This window comes from Cynocephalus volans, chromosome X (assembly GCF_027409185.1).
Source record: "Cynocephalus volans isolate mCynVol1 chromosome X, mCynVol1.pri, whole genome shotgun sequence".
In the NCBI taxonomy this organism is placed as follows: Eukaryota; Metazoa; Chordata; class Mammalia; order Dermoptera; family Cynocephalidae; genus Cynocephalus; species Cynocephalus volans.
In genome coordinates this window covers 139,309,681-139,326,497 of record NC_084478.1, presented here as the reverse complement: position 1 = coordinate 139,326,497, position 16,817 = coordinate 139,309,681, and the positions used below count along the sequence as shown (strand labels likewise).

The 16,817-nt window shown below is 40.8% G+C and overlaps 1 non-coding gene and 2 pseudogenes across 1 annotated transcript; 2 read left to right on the top strand and 1 right to left on the bottom strand.

Moving 5' to 3' along the window:
- Nucleotides 1-473: 473 nt before the first annotated feature.
- On the top strand, nt 474-578 carry LOC134368757 (U6 spliceosomal RNA). The gene has a single exon (XR_010022467.1). It is a non-coding gene; the product is annotated as a U6 spliceosomal RNA (small nuclear RNA).
- A 991-nt stretch (nt 579-1,569) lies between these two features.
- LOC134368426 (microcephalin-like) lies at nt 1,570-3,430 on the bottom strand (annotated as a pseudogene).
- Nucleotides 3,431-9,529: 6,099 nt separating this feature from the next.
- Nucleotides 9,530-10,904, top strand: LOC134367754 (DDB1- and CUL4-associated factor 12-like protein 2; annotated as a pseudogene).
- Nucleotides 10,905-16,817: the final 5,913 nt, after the last annotated feature.

Here is a 16,817-nt window from a genome sequence, read left to right as displayed (position 1 = left end):
CCCTAATACCCAGTGTGACTGTGTTTGGAGATAAGGTCTTTAAGGTTAAAAAAGGTCATAATGATGTGATCCTAATCTGATAAGATTGGTTGCCATGCAAGAAGAGGAAGGGATATCTCTCACTCTGCCCTCATAGGAAGAAGAGGTCATGTGAGCACACTGTATGAAGGCAACTGCACAAGCCAAAAAGCCTCAGAATGAAACCTACCTTGGTGACACCTTCCAGCCTTCAGAAATGTGAATTATAGGGGAAAAAAAAAAAAAAAAAAAAAAAAAACCTTTTATGTTGTTTAAGCCATCCAGTCTATTCTATTATGGCAGCTTAAGAAGACTAAGACACCTCTTTTTCTATTTTGCTGGGAGAGATTGTGTAAATGTGGTAAGTCTACTTTAAAAGTTTGGTAGAATTCTCCAGTGAAAACATTTGAGTCTGGAGATCATTTTCAGGAGGACATTTTAAATTATCAATTTAGTGCTCACTTCGGCAGCACTATACTAAAATTGGAATGATACAGAGAAGATTAGCATGGCCCCTGTGCAAGGATGACATGCAAATTCGTGAAGCGTTCCATATTTTTTATCACATGTTCTCACTTATTTGTGGGAGCTAAAAATAAATTAATACACACACACACACACACACACACACAAAAAAAAAAAAAAAAAAAAAAAAAAAACAACCCAGGGGGCGGGGTAGGGAAGAAGACACAACAATTACAATTCCTTGAAGTTGGTACCACAAGCAAACAGAAAGGACATTGTTGGGAGGGAGGGGGAGAGGGAGGAAGGAGGGAGGTTTCAGTAATTGGCCACAATAATCAACCACATTGTATATTGACAAAATAAAATAAAATTTGGAAGAAAAAAATAAATAATCAATTTAATTTCCTTATTAGTTATAGAGCTATCTAAATTTTCTATTTAAAATTGGGTGAGTTTAACACCAAGGTCAATGGTTTTGACCCCTGTATCAGCCAGTCAGCAAAAAAAAAAAAAAAAAAAACCTGATAAGTTGCAGTAGCTTGTAATTTTTGAGGACTCAGTCCACTTCTTCTAAGTTGTTGAATTCATGTGTGTAAAATTGCTTATATTATTTCCTTATTATCCCATAATAAATTCTGCAGGATCTATAATGATGTCTTCAATTTTATTCTTGATACTACTAATCTGTGTTTATCTCTTCACTACTGTCAGTCTGTCTTGCTGACAGGGATTTGTCTGTCTGTCTGTCTGTCTATCGATCTGTTTTTTAAGAATCAGTTCTTTGTTTCATTGATTATCTCCATTGTTTTTCGTTTTCAATATAATTCATTTCTGCTTTTGCCTATATTAATTCCTTCCTTTTGCTTGCCTTGGGATTATTTTCCTCGTTTCTTGAAATTAGAATTTAGATGATGTTTAACCTTTCTTTTGTTTCTAATGTTAAGCATTTAATGCTATACATTTACCTGTCAGTACTGATTTAGTTGTGTGCTATGTAGTTTTTTTTTAATTATTAAAATGTGATAAATTTAAAATATGTATGAACTATTACATATTTGTATAACAAAGATACATGGAAAAGGAGATTCACATATATTCACTATATCCTCTGGATAAGTTCTCCTTTTCTTCTCTATATTTCTCCACATCACAATCATTGACACAATTTATCTTATATTCACTTTATGCTTCACCTTCAGAAGAGTTCAGCATTTTGGAAGCGGTACCTTCTTTCGGCATGTTTTTACTATCAACCAATTCTTTCATTTCTTTACTGTTTCCTTTCAAAGGAGTTAAATCTCCATGATGTCCTTTTGGATGGGCAGGATCATCAATGGTACAAGGAAAGTTGTTTCTATCTAGGCATGTGTCTTCTCTCTGCTGAGGGCCAGCCTCTCTACAGCCCCCCAGAGCTTCTTCATAGGCAGATATTAAAACTCAAAGCTGTATTGCCTTCATCATTTGCAGGTTTATGAGGACTGGACATAGTTTTTACTGTTAAATTGGTAATGTTGACTGATCTGGGTTTTTCACCAATGCAGGAAAAAACAGACATTTCTAATATGATTGTTGTCTCCTTCTCAGAAACACTTCTGCTGTGGAACAGAGCTGGGCTTGATGATGGCTGAAATTCAGGAGGAAGATTCTCTGAGTTCCCTTCCTTAAGATTATCAGGTGAAGAATAATCATCATATGAGGACTCCCCACAATCAGGAATCTCAATTGTAGATCCAGGACTCCCCACAATCTAGAGTCTCAATAGTAGATCTGGTCATGAACTGCAATCTGTTTTCTGACTTAAACAGCAACAACCTTGGCATTACAGATTTCCTACAGTACTTCTTTTTCTTTCTTTTTTTTTTTTTTTTGTACTTTTTTTTTTTTTTTGTACTTCTTTTTCTTTAGCTTTTCTTTTGGAGGTGAGTGTAAGTACTCTCACATTCGTTTTCTTTTTGTTGAGGAACTATTGGGTCTCGAATGTATCAAAACATGACCTTTTGTTGTAGATAATGTAGGAGACAAACTATTTCTCAACAAACATCTCCTTTTATATACCTTCAGCTTGCTTTTTGCCAGAGGTGACTATTCCACCTACAGTATCTCTTTGCCAATTTATTTCTTCCTGGATTTTTGAGGATGTAATTGATTGAGGTAATTAGAAGATGCTGATGCATGAGTACTATTTGTTTTCAACACAAGTGAAGAAATACACATACCACTTTTAATTTTATTAATAGATCCTCCCAACTTCCTTTCCTAATTTCCACATCTTGAGTTTCCACAAAGAGCATCAGAAGATGTGTGTAAACTATTAGCAAGGATTTAACTAGATTATCATGAGGCTGCTCAATCATTTTGGAAGAGGCAGAGGAAAGATTTTCCCCTTTGTCCTTCATCTCTTGTAATATCTTCTCCATTATGCCATGATGACTACCGTAAATTTTACTTGGGGGACTATACATCAATGAACTATCAGATTCAAATAAGAGAACAGGTACATCATGATTTAGATTTGTTGTTTGCCTTTATAACTCTTTAGCCATTTTCTCAAATTTCTTTTGAAGTCTTTTAGCATTTTATGTTGTTTTAGGAATAAAATCTTTGGGTTGCATATACTTTAAAAAAAATTAGGCTTGATAAATATTCACAAGTAACAAGGAATAATGATTCATCAATGTGCACTCCAGCTGTCCTGTGTTTTTCAACACAGAACACTGAAATGGGCTTTACCCATCTCTTCTGACCTTTGTCCCGAGTGCTCCGGTATCCATCTTTGAATACATGAGTTACTTGCTTGTTAAAAATTTTTGAAACCTTTACCCCCCATATCCACAAGTTGGTTTGTAAATGTCATTGAATAATTTTCTGTTCCATTGGATGACCACATGTCAACATTGGCTACTACATCCCTCAGGATGGAGCCACCTGGGGCTCCATGGGCTGCCATCAGTAGATGGTCAGATTTGGGCTTTGTAGTTTGATATGTAGTATTTTCATTTTTACTCAGTTCTATGTATTATTTTATTTCCTTTGACACATTCATCTTTGAACTATGGATTATTTAGAAATGTGCTGTTGAGTGTTTGGAAATTTTCCTGTTATATTTCTGTTACTGTTTTCCTGTCTGATTCCATTCTGGTCAAATAACATATTCTATAATTTCAATATTTAAAATTTGTTGAGGTTGTTTTAGGGCCTAGGTTATGGTCTATCTTTATGATTGTTTTATGTGAGATTGAAAAAATGTATTCTGCTGCTATTGGGTGGAGTTTACTCCTACGTCAACTAGATCCAGTTGATTGATTACCCAAGTTAAGTTCTTCTATATCCATGTTAATTTTCTGTATGGTTGTTCTAGAGTGGAGTGTTGCTTTGCCTATTTCACTTTCCAATTCTTTCAGTTTTTGCTTTATATATTTTGAATGTCTCAGGTTTGGCACATACACATTCAGGATTGTGAATTGATCCTTCTAGATTATGTAATAACCTTTTTTCACTCTAATTTTTTTTTCACTGTGAAGTCCATTTTATTTGATACTAATATAGCATCTCCTGCTTTTTTGTGATTAATGTTTGCATCATATATCTTTTTCTGTCCTTTTACTTTTAGCCTATGTATGTCACATTTGAAGGAATTTACTTGTAGAAAGCACATTTTTGGATCATATTTTCTTTTGAATCAACTCTTCTAATCTCTGTTGATTAGTATATTTAGATCATTTATATTTACAGTAATTTTTGATATGTTTGGGCTTAAGTCTGCCACTTATTTGTTTTCTGTTGTTTCCTCTTATTCTTGTTCTTCTGTTTCTTCTTTCTCACCCTTCTGTCAGTTATTTGAACACTTTAAAAAAAATTCCATCTTCATTTATTAATAGTATTTTTGAGTAAATTAGTTTGTGAAGTTTCTCAGTGGTTACTATAGAAATCATTAAATACATATGTAATTTATCACAGTATACTGTTATCAGGGTTTTACTACCTTGAATGAAGTGTATAAACCTTACTTCCCATAAGGTCCCTTTACCTTCCCTTCTTTCAAATATCATTGTCCTAAGTATTTCCTCTACATACATTGAGTACAATATCAGATGGTGCTATAATTTGTGCTTCAAATATCAAATATGATTTAAGAAACTCATGAGAAGTAGGAAAGTCTATTATGTTTACACACATTTTTATCCATTTTTATTTTCATCTTTCCTCTCTAAAATTTCAAGTTTTCTTTTATAATTACCTTCTGCTTAGAGAACTTCTTTAACTATCCTTCAAGGATAGGTTTTCTAGTAACAAATTCTTTCAGTTTTTTTTCTTTTTTCTTTTTTTTCCATCTGAGAATATCTTTATTTCACTTAATTCTTGAATTTTTTTGCTGGATATAGAATTTGTTGTTGACATATCTTTCTTTCAGCAATTCCTTCTGGTCTCCGTAGTTTCAGAAAAGAAATCTGCTGTCATTTGACTTGGTTGCTCGCTGGAGGTAATGTGTCATTTCTCTCTGTTTGCTTTTAAGAATTTTTTTTCTTTATCTTCAGTTTTGAGAAGTTTAATTATAATGTGTCTTGGTGTGGATTTATTTAAAGTTATGATATGTGTACACACTTCACTATTTCTTGAGGAACAGGATTAGCACTGCTTTCCATCTCCTTGCTCAGTCTCTTTGCTGCTGGGTGGGTGTGCAAGTTCAGCTCCTGGCTGATACCAGAGGTGGGGAAAGTGGAATAATGACTAGCTCTGACTCTCACTGTTTTGTTCACTCTCACTGATGCTTGGTGGGAGTGGAAACTCAGTTATTCACTGAGCCCTACTGGCACTGGTGAAGAGGAGGGGGCCGAAGCATAGTGGTGGTTAGCTGCTTCTCAAAGCCTGACTTTAAGTCTCCTTGTTGGTTGGGTGTTGGTGGAGGCTTAGCTCACCAGTGGATTATACTGACACTACCACTGCTGGGGAATCAGAGTATAACACCTTCTTCTGCCATTGAAGGTCAGCTCCCCACTTATCCTCTCTGAAACAGTGTGTGGCAGAGTGAGATGAGGTAGTTTTTCTTTTTGTGTTTGGCTGGAGTAAAGTGAGTATTGCTAAAAGAGGTTTGCTATTGTTAGGACTCTCTTTTTTAGATCCTTTGCCTAAGGGCAATGGGCTTTTCTTGTAGCTTTTATTATCTGGGGCTGTTGATGGTTCTGGGTTGGAGACTTCTGCAGCTTTCTGTCCAGAATATATAGGACACAATAAGGGAACCCAGGGAACTCACTATGCTGTGTTTCCTCAAATTCTGGGGTCCTTAGTATATCCAACTTCTTTCCATCTTTCTAAAACTTCTGTTAGTTGTTAGTTGTGCTATGTTCAGGATATTTTTTTCTTTATTTATTTTTAGTTTTAAGAGGGAGGACCTGAAAAAAAAATGGGGCTACTCCATACTGGCCAGAACTGGAAGTCTCTGTATATTTTCAAGATGTTTTGGACAGTTATAATATCCACCTTCTACTACTACAGACATAAGACCACTGCATGATGACTTGGGGGGAGGGTATTAAGTGTGTAAGGGGTTGCCTCTCAGTACCTTATCACCCAGAGCATAGAAAGCCCTCTCCTTGTTCTTTTGAGTCCTAGGTAATGGATATTTTCTTCTCCCATGAGACCAGAGAGAATGCTATATAGCACATTCTTTTATTTTTCTAAGCCAAATTGTGTTTGAATCCTAGCTGGTAGAGAGTCCAGTATCAGCAGTGTCAAAGGTTCCTTCCCCTCTCTATGGGATGTCATTAGACTTTTGATGCTTACTTGGTCACAGGAAAAAGGAGATGGATGTGGTCCTTAGTTCTTCATGTTTGCTATGGGTAACCCCACCGACTGCTCTACTACAAGATAACATCAGGATAACCTACACTGGTCTTTACTAGTCTATTCTGCTGTCGCTCCAGAACAGCTATGGAACTGCTGCTTTTAGTAGTCCTTGCAACTGATCACAGACTGAATCCCAGAATCTGCCACAGTTACTCTTCGTGTTTCTACTCCTGGCATCCAACTTCCAGAGATGTCCCACAGCCATATCCTATCATTTGTGGTGCTTCAAGAAGGTAAGGCTTATTAAAAATCTGTCACTAGCAGAACTTTCACTCAGTCCCTGGCATTTTCCCAATCTCTGAGATGTGGATAAGAACATGGAGTATGGATTCAGATTACTTGGGTTCACTTAATAATTCACTGACTTTGAACAAAATCATAACCTACCACTATGTGGCTCCCACAATTATAATACCGGATTAAAGAAGACAATATTTGTAAAGCTCCTGCAACATGCCCGTTAGTATAATGATATAGTAAAGATGGAAGGTAATAGCAAAATATAAGTTCTATATACCTAGTAAGTATAATTTTCCTGTCTGGGCCACTCTGCTTTAGCCTCTACCTGATTATGGCCTCTTTAACTGTCAAAGCTTTCACAATATTCACTTGTATATGGTCCATTTTCACGATAACTTTGAAGTACACTATGATGGTTAATTCTAGGTGTCAACTTGATTAGATCAAGGACTATCAAGAAACCCGGTAAAGCTTTTTTAGTTGTGTCCATGAGGGTGTTTCCAGAAGAGTTTAGCAGGACAGCCTGAGTGGACTAGATCGGAAAGATGGGTGGGAACCATCCTATCCACTGGGGGGCCAGAGAGAACAAAAACGGAGAAAAAGGTGAATCTCTCCTCTATCCACTGGAGCTGGGGTACACTCTGCTCTCCTGTTCGTGGACATCAAATCTCAAGACCCTTCAGCTTTTGGGTTCCATAACTTAAACCAAGAACATCATCGGCTTCCCTAGTTCTGAGGCCTTTGGACTGGGACTGAGCCATGCTATCATCAGCCAGTTTGCAGACGGCCTATCATGAGACTTCTCTTCACAATCACATGAGCCAATTCCCCTAATAAATCCCCTCTCATATATTTATAACATATCCTATTGATTCTGTCTCTCTGGAGAACCTTCACTAGTACATACACTGGAGATGTTAATCTCCCACCTGAAACACACCCTGTCCCCAGACCAGCTGCATCAAATCTTCTGGGATAGAGCTAAGGAATATGCACATCTATTAAGCTGCCCCTGTGATTTTAACGTACACTACGACTAGTGAAACACTTCTCTAAATTATCCCTGCCTTTACACATATGGTTGCCTCCTTCTGAAACGTCCGTTCACTCCACACCTACCTGTGTAAACAAAATGCAGCTTCTTTCATGGAGGCTTTCCTAATTCCCTGTTTACCACAACAAGCAGATGCGACCTCTTCTGTTGCTGTGGAGTGAATAACAAGAAGAGGAGTCAGAACTGTGGTGCAGGAGTGTTGAGGAGCACTGAGATGCAGCAGTTGGACTGGATTGGCGGGGAAGGACAGACACATGGCTTTTACGTGGAATTTGTGCACTTGAGGTGAAGATGCAAAAGGAAAGGGGGAAGGGGACAGAAGAAAAAGGGCAGGGAGGCTGGAGAGGGGAAAGCAGCAACAAAGTAGCTCCTATGATCTCCCTCCCCTGACTGATCAGAGAAGTAAATTCATACCCACACTCACCCACCCAAACACTTATTTTTTTTTGCAGAGGAGGATTGGGGCTTGTCCAGAGTTGGTATCAGCCACCAGCCTCTCCACACAACGTATCACTGTGTAACTGCTATCGCTGTGTAATTGAGCATACCCAGTATGGGCCTGCAACCGGATTGGCTGCCCTGAAGTAGCACACAGGGTATGAACCTATCTACAACTAGGAGTGCTGAACCCTCTACATTCTCACCATTGTATCCATATGGATGCCTTCTTCGGGAAAGTTCTTTTGTCTTTCTCTCTGCTTGTAAAAATTCTATCCATCCCTCAGGACCCCAACCCAAGGCGGCAGGGAGCTCTTCCCAAGCACCTGGGCCTTTGGGACTGACAATGGGGACATTAACTTTCCCTCCCAGTAGTAGGAAGAGGGGTGCCCTTCCTTGGACTCTTCCACTCCACCTCTTTATGCCTCCAAAGATCCCCTACTCTCGCCCCGCTCCGCTCCCCCGCTCTCCCCACCTCCCCCCACCAGGTTTTAAAGGCTCTGCCTGCCCAACCAAGGAATCCCAGACATTCCCATGAACGGAATGTGGGGCCCAGGGATCTGCATTTGGAAATCCTCATGGACTCTGGCACAAAAGCTCAGAGATCTCAACTTGAGGGGCAGGGGTGAAATATTTGGTTGAAACTGTTTAAGACACCAGCAGAGAGGGCTGAAACTGGAGGAGCTGCAGGAATTACATAAGGGTGAAAGTCTCCCTGCTGCTGCCAAACGCCCCCATTCTCTGCCAAATTCCGTGTCTAATGGCAGCAAAGAATCTCCCAGGATTACTCCAAGTGCACTTCATTTCTTCACACAGATCTCGGTCAGGGCTCCTTCTACCCCTTGCTTGACTGTGTTTTAGGTTTCAGATTTTATTCAAGTAGGGATTTTAAGAGGGCTAGTTGGCTGCTGTCCCAACAGTGACCAAAGGCCCCACGGACACTTGGGGTCCTGGAGCGCCAGCCCTCGCGACTCTCCACTCCCGGCTGCATTACCCTCTCCGCCCTCCCTCCAGCGTGCACTCCCCGGCCCCCATCGTCCCCCCGCCCCCTGCACCCCCGCACCCCCCCCACGCACCCCCGCCCCCACGCACCCCGCCCCCTACCCTGCCGGCTCCTCCCACTGCCTCCGCCCCTCACGCGGCCCCCCGCGTCGTCCTCGCCCCACTCCGAGTTTGCGCCTGCTGCCCCGCCAGTCGCACTTCCCGCCCTCGCCCAGGTCCGCGCTGCTGCCTCAGCGTTCCGCTCCCTCTGGCGCGCGTTCCTTGCCCGGCCCGCCACTGTTGCCTCAGCCGCTGCCGCACGCCAGACTCGATAGGCTCTGCCCAACGGTCGCTCCGGTCTCCTGGCCCCCGAGATCTCGCGCTCGAGGCTGACGCGCCATCCCTGCCGCCATCCCCGCCGCGGCCACAACCTACACCGGTGCCACGCGCCGCCACCTCGCCGCCGCCGCCGCCCGCCCGCCGCGCACCATGGCCACGCAGCAAACAGGTAGCAGGAAGCGGAAAGCGCCCGCGCTCCAGGCGGGCGCCGGGAGCTCGTCGTCGCGGGACTTTGCGGCGGCAGAGGGAGAGGGGCGGCTGCTGCCCAAGAAGCAGAAGCGGCCGGCGGCACGTCGCTCGCTGGTGCACTACCTGGGAGGCCGCGAGGTGGGCGCGCCGGGCCGCGCCGGGCTGCCGGGCTTCGAGGGCGAGCTGCGCGTCTACGCGGCGCGGAGGTTGCCCGAGCTGCTGACCGAGCGCCAGCTGGCCCTGGGCACCCTCAACAAGGTGTTCGCGTCTCAGTGGCTGAACGCCAGGCAGGTGGTGTGAGGCACCAAGTGTAACACTCTCTTCGTGCTGGATGTGCAATCGGGACAGATCACGCGCATCCCCCTGTTGCAGGACAGGGTGCCCGGGCTGGCCCGGGCCAAGCCGGGCTGCGGCATCCACGCCATCGAGCTCAATCCTTCCAAGACGCTTCTGGCCACCGTGGGCAAAAACCCCAACAGCCTGGCCATCTACCAGCTGCCCATCCTGGACCCTGTGTGTCTCGGCGACCGCCATGGCCACAAGGACGGGGTCTTCGCCATCGCCTGGGTGAGTGACACCGTGGCTGTGAGTGGCTCCCGCGATGGCACCGTGGCGCTGTGGAGGGTGGACTCCGACATATTCAATGGCAACATCGCCTGGCACAACGATGCGGGGTTCCCCGTGTACGCCCACATCCGTCCGAGGGACGTGAAGTTCATCCCCAGGGCCAGCACCAACCCCAGTAACCGCAAGGTGCGGGCCCTGGCCTTCAGCGGCAAGAACCAGGAACTGGGAGCGGTGTCCCTGGACGGCTACTTCCACCTGTGGAAAGCCAGGAGCACCCTGTCCAGGCTGCTGTCCATCAGGCTACCCTACTGCCGAGAGAACGTGTGCCTTACCTACTGCAACGAGTTGTCCCTGTATGCGGTGGGCTCCCAGTCCCATGTCTCCTTCCTGGATCCTCGCCAGCGCCAGCAGAACATCCGGCCCCTGTGCTCCCGATATGGCGGCACAGGCGTGCGCTCGCTGAGCTTCAGAACATCATCACCATGGGTACCGGCCATGGCTCCTTGCTCGTCTATGACGTCCGCGCCCAAGTTCCTGGAGGAGAGGGCCTCGGCCAGCCCAGATTCCTCTCCAGCGCTGGCAGGGAGGAAGCTCAAGCTCACCTGTGGCAGAGGCTGGCTCAACCGTGATGACCTCTGGGTGAACTACTTCGAGTTCCCCAATGCGCTCTACACCCACTGCTCCAACTGGCCTGAGATGAAGCTCTTCCTGGCTGGGGGGTCCTTTCCTTTCTGGCCTCCATGGGAACTACGCAGGACTCTGGAGCTAAGGACGGCCGCCTCGTTTTCAAAGTGCACAAATTTACATTCTATTTCTTGTCTTACTTTATTAATGCTGCGTTTGTGCTTTTATCTCTGTTTTCGTCTTTCACGTGGAAACGACACAATTTGCTTGTGGTTCTCTAAGCAGAGAAAGATCTTTTTGTTGGTTAAAACTTGACTTGAAGACTTTCCTGCTCATCCTCAAGACCATCTTTTTGACTTTTAATGCAAAGAATTATGGCTAATCCTTAGCTGCATTCTCTCTTTAAGTGATTCACATATTTCTTTTTATGGAGATTCACTCATGGTCTTAGAGTTGTGTATAATTTTTTTCCCTCGTAACCATATTACAGCAGTATTTTTTAAGGTATTTTTCTTTGCAGATATATGGTATATTAATAATATTGTCTAACAAACAGGGTTTTGTACATCTGTTCTTGAGAGCAAACTATAGTTTTATAGTTTTCTTCTACCTGGGAAATACTTCCAAACTCTAGATAACCTACTTTTATAAACATTTCATTTGCTAATTGTGATCTTATAGCGTATATTGTTTGTATGTTGGTGCTAAAATGCTTTATTTGGTTATGAATATTAATGGGGTACAAAGCTGGTTGTCACCACTCGTGCCCAAGATGTGATGGCCAGATTTATACTGGCACCATTCGTATTACCACAAATTGCCATAATACTCCGTGTCCCCCACCCAATTATCCCCGACCTTTCTTCCCTTCCCCCTTTGCCCCACTCCACTTTATATCCCTAGGTATGCTCTCTCCCTCTGCAACTGCAACACACCACTGTGGTCTTTCTTTCCTTCTTTCTCTCTTAGCTCCCTCTTACAAGTGAGTATGTGGGGTATTTATCCCTCTGTGCTTTTGCTTATTTCACTCAGCATAAGTTTCTCCAAGTTAATCCATGTTGTTGCAAACGGCATTATTTCATGCTTTTTTATGGCAGAGTAGTATTCCATGGTGTATACATACCACATTTTCAAATTCCGTTTGTCCATTTATAGACATTTAGGTTGGTTCCATATCTTGGCTATTTTGAACAAAGCTGTGATGAACATGAGAGTGCAGGTATCCCTTGTACATGATGATTTCCATTCCTTTGGCTATATAACCAGAAATGGGATTGCTGCATCGTATGGAAGATCAATTTGTAGTTGTTTGAGAAACTCATTCCTTTCTCTCCAAATCCTCGTCAGCTTTTGTTATACTCCAACTTTTTGATTATAGCCAGTCTACCTGGGGTGAGGTGATATCTCAATGCAGTCTTACTTTGCTTTTCCCTGATGACTAGCAATGTTGAGCATTTTCTCATGTACCTGTTGGCCATTTGTTTGTCTTCCTGTGAAAAATGTGTATTCAGTTTCTTTGGCCATTTTTAATTGGGTTATTTGGTTTTTTACTGTGTGATTGTTTGAATTCCTTTTATATCATGGATATTAATTAATCCCTTGTCAGATGCATAGTTAACAAAAATTTTCTCCCACTTTGTAGGTTGTTGTTTCACTCTGTTGATTGTTTCCTTTGCTGTGCAGAAGCTTTTAGTTTGATATAGTCCCATTTGTTTATTTTTTTCTTTTGTTGCTTGTGGTTTCAGGCTGATGTTCATAAATCTGTGCCCAGACCTAGATCCTGAAGTGTTTCACCTATATTTCCCGAAGTAATTTTACAGTTTCAGGTCTTATACTTAAGTCTTTAATCCACTTTGAGTTGATTTTAGTATATGATGACAGGAAAATGTATAATTTCCTTCTTCTGCATATGTATATCCAATTTTCCCAGCATCACTTATTGAAGAGGCAGTCTTTTCCCCAATGTGTGTTTTTGTTATCTTTGTCAAATATCAGATGGCTGTAAGACTGAAGGGTGATTTCTGAGTTCTCTATTCTGCTCCACTAGTCCAAGGATCTATTTTTATGCCAGTAGCATGCTGTTTTGTTTACTATAGCTTTGTAGTATAATTTGAAGTGAGGTAGATTTATACCTCTAACTTTATTTTCTTTATTCAGGATTGCTTTGGCTATTCAGGGTATTTTTTGTTGTTGTTGTTCCATATGAATGTTAAGGTTGTTTTTTCCATTTCTGTAAAGAACGTCATTGGTATTTTGATGAGGATTGCATTGAATCTGTAGATCACTTTAGGTACTATAGACAATTTCACAGTGTTACTTCTTCCAATGTAAGAGCATGGAATGTAAATCCATCTTTCTGTGTCTTTAATTTCTTTCAATTGTGGTTTGTGCTTCTTATTGTAGAGATCTTTCACCTCCTTGGTTAAATTGCTTCCTAGTTATTTAATTTTTTTCATGACTCTTAAAAATGTGCTTAATTATTGATTTCTCTTTCTGTTAACTCATAATTGGATAATGTAAATGCAAGATTTTTGTCTGTCCTGCAATATTACTGAAATTATTAACAAGCTCTTGGAGTTTTTTGATAGAGTCTTTAGGTTTTTCTATATGTAGTTTCATAAATCTGAAAATAGGGACAGTTTGACTTCACTTTTTCCAATCTGGATGCTATTTATTTCCTTTTCATGCCTGGTTGCTCTGGATAGTACATCTAGTATTATGTTAAATAGAAGTGGTGAGCATGGACACCCTTGTCTTGTTCCTTTTCTTGAGAGAAAAGCCCTCAGTTTTTCCCCATTCAGAATGATACTGGCAGTGAGCTTGGCATAGATGGTTTATATTGTGTTGAGATACTTTCCTTGTATACCTAATTTGTTGAGAGTCTTTACCATGAAGGGATGTTGAATTTTGTCAAATGCTTTTTCAGCATCTATTGAGAGAATCATATGGTCTTTGTCCTTCTGTTTGTTGATGTGATATGTCACATTTATTGACTTTCATACGTTGAATCATCCTTGCATCCCTGGGATGAATCCCACGTGATCATGGTGTATAATTTGATGTGTTGCTGTATTCTGATTGCTAATATTTTGTTGAGAATTTTTGCATCTATGTTAATCAAGGATATTGGCCTGTAATTTTTTTTTTTTTTTTTTTGTGTGTGTGTGTCTTTATCTGGTATTGGTACCACAGTTATGTTGTCCTCATAGAATGAGTTTGGTAGAATGGCTTTGGTTTTAATTTTTTTGAATAGTTTGAGGAAAAATAGTATTAATTCTTCTTGAAAGGTTTGATAGAATTCAGCTGTAAAGCCATCTGGATCTGGGCTTTTCTTTTTTGGAAGATTGCTGATTACTGCTTCAATCTTGTTGCTTGTTATTGGTCTGTTCAGATTTTTTATCTCTTCTTAGTTCAGCCTGGGTAGATTTTTATGTGTCCAGAAACTAATCCATGTCTTCCAGGTATTCATGTTTGTTGTCATGCAATTGTTTATAATAGTCTCTAATGATTCTTTGTATTTCTGTTGTATCAGTTGTAATTTCTTCCTTTTTCTTTCTTTCTTTTTTTTTTTTTATTTGGGTCTTCTCTCTTCTTCTTCTTCTTCTTTTTTTTTTTGTTACCCTAGTTAATGGTTTGTCTATTTTATTTATCGTTTTGAAAAACCAAATTTTTGTTTTGTTGATCTTTTCTATTGTTTTGGGGGGTCTCTATTCATTTAGTTCTGCTGTGATCTTAATTATTTCTTTTCGTCTACTTGTTTTTCTAGTTCTTTGAGGTGTTGTGTTAGGATGTTTATTTTAAGTCTTTCCATTCTTTTGATGTAAGCATTTATTCCAATAATTTTGCCTCTTACTACTGCTTTTGCAACATCCCACAGGTTTTGGTATGATGCATACTTATTTTGATTAGTTTCAAGACATTTTTTGATTTCCTGTTGAATTTCTTCTTAGATTTCCAGGGTTTTGCTTGTTATTATCTTCCAGTTTTAGTCCATTGTGGTCTGAAATGATACTTGGAATGATTTCAATTTTTAAAATCTGCTGAAAGTAAATTTGTGACCTAATATGTGGTCTATCCTGGAGAATGTTCCATATGTTGATGAGAAGAAAATATATTGTTTAGGTTTTGGGTGAAATGTTCTGTATATATCTGCCAGGTCCAGTTGGTCTAAAGTGTAGTTTAAATCCTGTGTCTCTTTGTTGATTTGTTGCCTGAAAGATCTGTCCCATACTGAGAGAGGGTGTTCAGGTCACCCACTATTAATGTATTAGGGCCTATTTCTTTCTTTAGGTCTAAGTGTGTTTGCTTTATATATCTGGATGCTTCAATATTGGGTGCATACATATTTATGATTGTTATGTCTTCTAGCTGGATAGATCCTTTTATCATTATATAGTGGCATTCTTTGTTTCTTTATGATTTTTTGGTTTAAATTGTATTTTATCTGCTATAAGATCGCTACTCCTCCTCATTTTTGGTTTCTATTTGCATGGTATTTCTTTCTCCATCCCTTCACTTTTAGTCGTTTTATGTCTATACAGGTCAGGTGAGTCTCTTGAAGACAGCATATACTTGGGTTTAGCTTTCTAATTCAGTCAGTCCATCAGTTTCTTTTGAATGGGGAGTTTAACCCATTCACATTTACGATAAATATTGACAGGCATGGTTTATTTCCTCCCATTTTATTGCTTTCTGTTTAGATGTCTTAAAAGTCTTTGGATCATTACTTCCACTTTCCCTTTTATTTCTCTTCTTCAATGTTAATTGGAAATTTGAGGTGGTATGATTCAACTTCTTTCTCTTTCTCACTGGCATTTTTGTTTTGATGGTGGGTTTTGCTCTTTCTTGTGTATCTGTGACAGTGGTCATCATTCTTCATATTCCAGATGAAGGTCTCCCTTGATAATTTCTTGCAGGGCTGGTCGTGTGGTGGTGAACTCCCACAACTTTTGTTTGTCTGGGAAATACATTATTTCTCCCACATTTCTGAAAGAGAACCTTGCTGAGTAAAGAATTCTTGGCTGGCAATTTTTTTTTCTTTTAGTATTTTGAATATATCATTCTACTTTCTTCTTGCCTGTTGGGTTTCAGTTGTGAAGTCTGCTTTTAGTTTGATGGGAGTTCCCTTATAGGTGACTTGATCCTTTTTTCTTGCTATTTTAAGAATTCTGTCTTTGTCTTTGAGCTTTGCAAATTTGACTATAATATGTTTTGGACAGGATCTTTTTGGATTGAATCTGTTTGGGGAACGTTGAGCTTCCTGGATCTGAAGGTCTGCATCTTTCCCTATGCATGCGAATTTTTCTTCTATTATTTCCTTGAATAGGTTTTCTTTTCTTTTCTTTTTTTTTTTTTTTAAAGTTTTATTTTGTCGATATACATTCTGGCTGATTATTGCTCCCCATCACCAAAACCTGCCTCCCTTCTCCCTCCCCCCCCCCAACAATGTCCTTTCTGTTTGCTTGTCGTATCATCTTCGAGTAATTGTGGTTGTTATATCTTCTCCCCCCCCCCCGTTTTTTTTTTTTTTTTTTTTTGTGTGTGTGTGTGTGTGTGTGTGTGTGTGTGTGAATTTATATATTAATTTTTAGCTCCCACCAATCAGTGAGAACATGTGGTATTTCTCTTTCTGTGCCTGACTTGTTTCACTTAATATAATTCTCTCAAGGTCCATCCATGTTGTTGCAAATGGCAGTATTTCATTCGTTTTTATAGCTGAGTAGTATTCCATTGTGTAGATGTACCACCTTTTCCATATCCACTCATCTGATGATGGACATTTGGGCTGGTTCCAGCTCTTGGCTATTGTAAAGAGTGCTGCAATGAACATTGGGGAACAGGTATACCTTCGACTTGATGATTTCCATTCCTCTGGGTATATTCCAGCAGTGGGATAGCTGGGTCGTATGGTAGATCTATCTGCAATTGTTTGAGGAACCTCCATACCATTTTCCATAGAGGCTGCACCATTTTGCAGTCCCACCAACAATGTATGAGAGTTCCTTTTTCTCCGCAACCTTGCCAGCATTTATCGTTCAGAGTCTTTTGGATTTTAGCC